We start from the raw sequence: 7,060 nt of genomic DNA on the forward strand, positions 1-7,060 counted from the left end.
TGTCTTGTTAAAGCCGCCACAGCTCATATGCAACACCTTCTTTTCCACGCGCTTCTCGTCCATCGGTGTTCTCCGCGGGCAAAGCTGGCTGGATACCCTAGCTCGTTCTTCTTCCGCCAGACCAGTTTCCAGGTAGAAACGGCCGGCCCAAGGAAAAGGAAGATTTCTACCTCTACCACCCTTGTCCCCTCGCCCCCCGCTGCAATGGTTGAAAGCCCAGGCTTTCAGGTCCCCCAGTCTATCTCCTATAGGACAGATAGGGGATTGGTTTCTCATAATTTTTTTGTAAATCCTCTAAAGAACACAGGGTAAAATTTTCTGCAGTACTTATGTTCTCTGTATTTACACAACCATTTACACGTTGTACAATATGTGTGTATGTATAATATAGGATGTAGTTTTATTATTTATGAAATGGGAACGTGTTATGTGCAGACAATAACGTTATGCTTTCTTTCTTTTTTTCTTTTTCAAATATGGAATATATAATGATTAAATTACAAATATGTGCTCAGGCTCTCTCTCACTCTCGTTTTAGTAGTGTTTTATTTAAATATACTACTCTTTGTCTCTAACAGTCATAAATACGGATGTATTTATTTGGGCAAGAGAACGCGTGTTCATATTGTTGTTGGTTTGGTTTATTTTACTTCGCTTTTCTGCCACATTTGGTTTTCGCGAAAATGAGGATTGAGTGATGATATGATGAAATTGGTGAAGGGACCTCATATGAACAACCCAGACCAGGATTCGAACCCGTGATGAGTGCGCATTCTTGTCCTATGTGTTGCAGTGAATAATGAAATAATTTGGAATGAAAAATGTACCTCAGAACTCAAAAAGTCAAATGAATATCATTGAAGAAACTACAAAAAAGTGTGTTGTGTTTTGTTACCTGTCACCAAATCAACCAAGCTTGGGGGAGTGGTTATCACAGCGCGCTACGACACCAGGAGTTCCGGTTCGAATCCCGACCCGGGCATGGGCGTTCCCTGTGCTCGTCCCTTCATCAGTTTCATCGTATCATCTTCACAATTAACCAAATGTGACAAAAAAGCGACGCTAAGGAACAAAAATGAAATCAAATCATTGATTGATTGCTCAATTTGGTTTATTTTACTTCGCTTTTCCGCCACCTTTGGTACAACAAAATAGATGAAGGAACACACACAAAGAACACAAATGGCCAATACGAGATTCGAACCCAGGATCTCTGGCTTAGAGTCAAATCAAATAGTTGTTTTTTTTTCGAATGTGGGTGGGGGTTACGTGTACTTTTTTCTAGTACTCATTCATAATTTTGCAATCTTTTCCTGTTATTGACATTCTTCTTTTTTGTAGGAATACTGGCCCTAAAGGGAGGAGGGGTGTGACCCACACCAACCCCCCCCTTGAGCACGCCACTGACTGCTACCCCAAATGTCGACGTCACCGCACGTCACTGGTTCCAAACCTGGGTGGGGGGGGGGCAAGGTGCCAAAACTAGGGGGCAAGGACAGCTTTCTCTCCATTGGTTCATAAGGTTTAGCATAGTACGGGATCAAAAGTGGAGAAAGGGGATGGGGCAACTGCCCTCCTCCCAATCGCCGCTACTGACCCTGTTTATGGCATAATGGGAAAATCTAGCATAATTTGCAGACTTGCTTCTCTGGGAGGGAGAAATTCGCTTCAATTGCGATAACTTAATGATTTAAAAATAAAATTTTATGGAGATCTTATTTCCCTTCTAGGGCCATGCTCTTCCAACAACATCTTCATCTTTTTTTCTCTTATCCTCAATTTATTTAACGGTTGCGAGGAATATTCCATGCAAGAAATTGGTAGAAAGTTGTGGGCCACAAATGAAGCAAATGTCCAGCTTTGTAGTCGACGAATCATCTCAAATTTTCTCTAGTCCAATGCCGAACTCATCTCGGAAAGTACAGGGTGATTCTTATAGAACCGGCCGAACAAAATTATCTGTAATATGAAATATAGCATGCAGATATTAACGTAATTTATACATGACGTACCTTGGATAGTGAGCCGTTCATTGTTCATTGTGATCATAGCATGTGTTGAAAGTGTCCGCCGTTTTGAAGTAGGCACTGATCCACCCAGGGCTGTATCAAGGTTTGTGGAGGCCCCTGGGCAATTTTTTTTGTGTGGGCCCCCCATTTCTTTTATTATTTTTTACGAGGAGCTTTATTAGCTCAATATGTTAACCACCAATTTTCAGCAGTTGAAATGGTAGACCTGATTTTAGAATCAGTAGTCATTCACAATCTAACATATCGCAGATAGGTTTGCAGGGAGAATAGCGCAGTAAAATAAAGTTACAGGACGAAAATTGTAGCGCTATAGCAGCAGTAAAATTCTGCGTCTAAATGTCTGTAGTATATTATGAAGAGTGAACGCCGTAACTAAAATATACAGTAAAAACTAAGGGGGTTCAGACGGAAACAGAAAACACAAAAGCGCTTCTTAAAGTTAGGTGTCCCGTAGTTCACTGATGCACCGATAGAGAGCGCTAGTATCTCCACATTTTCCCCCCTACAAAACTCACAGTTCTAATACGATGTTATTAAATAAAAAAAATGATGTACCTCGTAGGATTCTTTATTATCAAGTAATCGTATTTGAGAATTGATTGTTTGAATAAGTGTGCCTTATTTTCACACCACAGCCAAATCAATCCATGGTATAAATTATACTGAGCTTCAGATATCTACAAACAGTGCTACACTTGGATCCAGAAGAGTGTAGACATACGACAATATTGAGGTTTTTTTTAATTTTTTTAAATACAACTTCTTGTGTAATTTTTTACAAGCATAGCCAGCTGGTTAAAATATGTTTTTTGGTGGAGGCCCTTCACAGCTTCCTTTTGGTGGGAGCCCCGGGGCAATTGCCCCAGTTGCCCATAGGTTAATCCGGCCCTGCCTCCACCCACGTTTGCATATTCCCTGACTCACCACAGTGTTTCTCCAGGGATGTTCCTGATTTCAACCGAAATGTTGTCCTTTAAAGCTTGTAACGTACGCGGTTTGTTTGCGTACACCCTGTCCTTCAGTAAATCCAACAAGAAAAAAATCCGCGCTGGTAGAGTGGTTGGGGGCCTGATGCCTGGATACTGTTGAGCCTTCCCGATGGGGTCCCGGGTTCGGATCCCCATTTTAAACTGTAGGTTCAGTCCCAATTAGCCTTATTAGCCTTACTGTGCATACAACACCAACTCAATCAACCAATCAAGCCTGGACACTGCAAATGCTTGTGCGCGAACCACTATGTGTCCTTTAATCATAGAATAGTAAGGTTTAATCTTGCAACATAAGTGCTGCCACCTGTCAGATCATCTGCACACTATTCGACTCAGCACAGCCCATGGATTACTATGTCGTAATTGTGAGCATTATTAGCAAATTCATCAGCCGGTTCTATAAGAATCACCCTGTAGATGCATAGCTTAAAATTACAATCATCCGAGAATATACGTATATAACAATAAAATACTAATTATCAATAGTAGTAAATTCATTATTATTATTATGATCATCATTATAGATCCTAACATTTAGCATAGTTTCACAGATTAAACAGCACTTTATCTTATCGGGAGGTTGGCAACGCTAGTGGCGAGAACACACCGTTTTCGGCAAAACAAGTTCTGTGACGCGTAAGTAACCTGCACATGCACCAGGCTGTCAGCTCGGGCAACTGTTGGATTCTCTTGAGCAGCAGGCGTTTGTTCGATCTCCTGATTAGGAAGAAATATCACTTTTCCAGTGAGTGAAATGCTGTATAAGACGTGCTTTCTCGACATGGTTTCAAGGTACGGTTAACTGTTCTACGATTAGTGCAACGTTCTATTATACTCGCCGCAAAAGCATAAAATCGTATTGAATGTTTCGACTTCAGCAAGGTGTTAACTCAAAATCTAACTTGTACAACGCTAGAGTCATAGCTATTTTTCGCGAAAATAACATTTTTGATTGAGTAGGCCTACGTACAAACTGATTAGCAATTTCTCAATTCTCGCGCGAAATAAGTGCAAGTGTACTAAGTGTTCTCGATACTTTTTTGGGTCCAAATTCCGATTGTTGAATTCCGAATTTTGGAGCAAATGCAGAATATAGAGAATATCTCCAATTTCGTTAATATTTGGTATACTAACTAAATTTGGCCTTCTAATCACGAATCTGTTGTTAAAATCCGGAGGTCACGTCTTGAAATCGTGAAAAAAGCTGATGTAAGTTGAGAATTTTTTAAAAAAGCTGTATCGCATTGTTTTACGAACAAAATTTTAACTAAGTTTGCCTAACCTAACCTTACCGGAAATGGTTCGTGGGGCTATCCGTGAATGGTTCGTGGGGCTATCCGTGCATAGTTCGTGCGGCTGGTGAACGCGGACGGTATTCTTTTGAATCTCTTAATCCAATACATCTGTTCGGCATATTTTTGCCATGTACACTTACAAAACTGCACTCTCCGGTCCGGATCATCTGCATTGAGAGCATGAACTCTGCTTGGAATGTAACCCTTACAATGCCAGTGCTTCAAAATACAATGGACACTTGATTTTGATATTCCTGTTAACGTGTATATACATTTCTTTTGGACACCCTCATAACTATATTTTCATCACTATCATAACAAACCAACAGCAAAAAGGATACGAATAGTATGTGTGTGTTCCTTTTTCTCAAAACAATTGTTCATACTTTTAAAACAAAACTGTTCAGCAGCAACAGTCTGAGGTACATATTTGTTCTTACTTCCCTCTCTAGTAATTGGGAATGCATTACAGAAAATAATGAAATTGCGATCGAAGCGAGCAAGAAAAATTTTAGATTCAATTTTTGCAAACTGAAAACAGTATTGATTTACTAGGGCACAGATAATTTCACGGGACGCCATGGCCTTCTCTCTTTTTCAACTTTTTCATCTAGATCATCAAGAAAATTTTAGGAAACTTATTTTTATTTGCATAAAATTTGAAATCGAGGGGGGCAGGAAGGCCATTCTGTGCCCCCCTGCAGGTGCTCTTGGCCGTCTGGAAGAAAAATGCAAGGAATATATGAAAACTAATTCAATCTTGAGTATCATTTTGTCCTGCAATTATTATATTCTTCTGGCCTTGCTTTTCTTTAGTTCGATGTCCCCCCCTATAATTGGTTTCCGGCCAAGGTTGAGGGGCAATGCCCCAGTGGCCGATCCAGAAATTACTGTTCGGAGGGGCGAATTTCAGAGTCGGGTACCTCAACGAACCTCCAATTGCACTGTTTTATATGAACAATAGATGGTTCTTTTAGCAGGAGGCAACTATGCTCTACGCATTAGCTCTTTTGAGGGATCCTGTTATCCATATTGTGCGGCCTGGGCGAGATCAGAATGCAAGTCCCTATCCTATCTTTAAAATTTACATCTCAAAGTGCATAGATACAAAATCTTCAGACATAAGTCAGTAAAGGTATGACATTTAAATACCGCATTTCTTCGAATTCCAGGCGCACATTTTTCTCGGGTATGTCATCTTGAAAATTTAGGTGAACCTTGGATTCGATGGCGTATTCATGAGAGTATGCATGCATAAACAGGAGTAGAAAAATACAGGAAGCCTGAAAATTTTCACCTGCTGCCTGAATTTTCAAATTCAGTGCTAAAAAAAAGTTTTTTTTTATTTTTCAAAATATTTCTAGTTTGCTTATGGAAATTTCCATTACCTTTTTCTTTTTAAAAAAATAACGAGCACAGTATGTATTTTTTAATGTTTGTGTGTTTTCTGTATCACGTGTAACATACCATTATATTTTTTTCACTGTTGTTAGCCGAATTTTAAAATCTGTGGCGATATGGTAAAGTCGGCCAGATATTAGAATGTATTGCATAGTTTTTCATGTTGTTACCAGTTGAGCCTTCTTGAGGAAGGCCACCCCGGCACAAGAATTAATTACTTTTTATCCAATCCAATTAATACATTAAATGTGTTAAGATCATATTTCAAAATGTATAGCTTTATCTTACTTGGATTCATGGCTTTCTTAGACCATATTTGCAAGTAAAAAAAAATAGCTGGCTCCTGAACACTGGCGTACGCAGAGGCGGCTGAAGGGGCTACAGCCCCATCCGAAATTTTGAATAAATCAACATTTGCAAATAAAAGCAGTGAAGAACCCGGGGGAAAACAGAGTGGCAAATGCAAAACCTCTTTAAAATACCCTCTTTTCATTTTGAGAGAGAAAAATTCTAAAAATATGAAATCTCGTATTGTGTATACAACCCCCCCCCCCAAGAAAGCACTCCCACCGTTACAATTCAAGCCCCTCCCGAAAAGATCCTGCGTACGCCAGTGCTCCTGAGAAAAAGGGGCTGGCTCCTGAATTCTAACCCTGTAGGTAAATATATCATGGTATTAGTGTAATGTAGAATAAAGGTTTTGTAGATTTCAGTAATCAAGTTTTCTCATCAATGTTTTACCGAAGTACAACTATTGGGGGGGGGGGGGGAATCACCGTTAACGAAATTTTGTTTCCTTTAAATTTGTTGTTGTTAAATCAATCAACATTTCACAACAAAGAGTCAGTCTATTTTTAGTAGTGAGCTCTGTGATTTGTTCTTATGCTGGTGTTTCTGTACATAGGTGGTCAGTGAGCCAGCTTTTGCAAAGTGCACATCAAACGGACATTAAAATGGATAGACAGAAGCATCACTCATATGATGCAGCACTTAAACATAAAGTTATTTTGTGTGCTGAGGAATTTGGAAACTGTGAATCTAATCGACCATTTACCGCATAAGTGAAGGGTCCGTTCGTCGGGAGACGTCAGCCATGCATGGGAAGAAGTGGTACGTGGAGGCTTCCTTCCACTCCTGGATGATATGGGAGTTAATTCTGCAATGGTAGAGACATATCTGCCAATTATCTTGTAAATTCTCTCTTCTTGGCCTTCCTTGCACCATTATATGGCGGTTCTCTGTTTGGTTATTTGGTTTTCATTTGTGATGTTGTTATTTTTGTTACATATGTTGTATATTTTAGGTAGTATTCTCAGATTGGTTCGTCGAAAGAAACTATCGCGTT

The sequence above is a fragment of the Lepisma saccharinum genome, chromosome 17, assembly GCF_977018435.1.
Source record: "Lepisma saccharinum chromosome 17, izLepSacc3.1, whole genome shotgun sequence".
NCBI lineage: Eukaryota > Metazoa > Arthropoda > Insecta > Zygentoma > Lepismatidae > Lepisma > Lepisma saccharinum.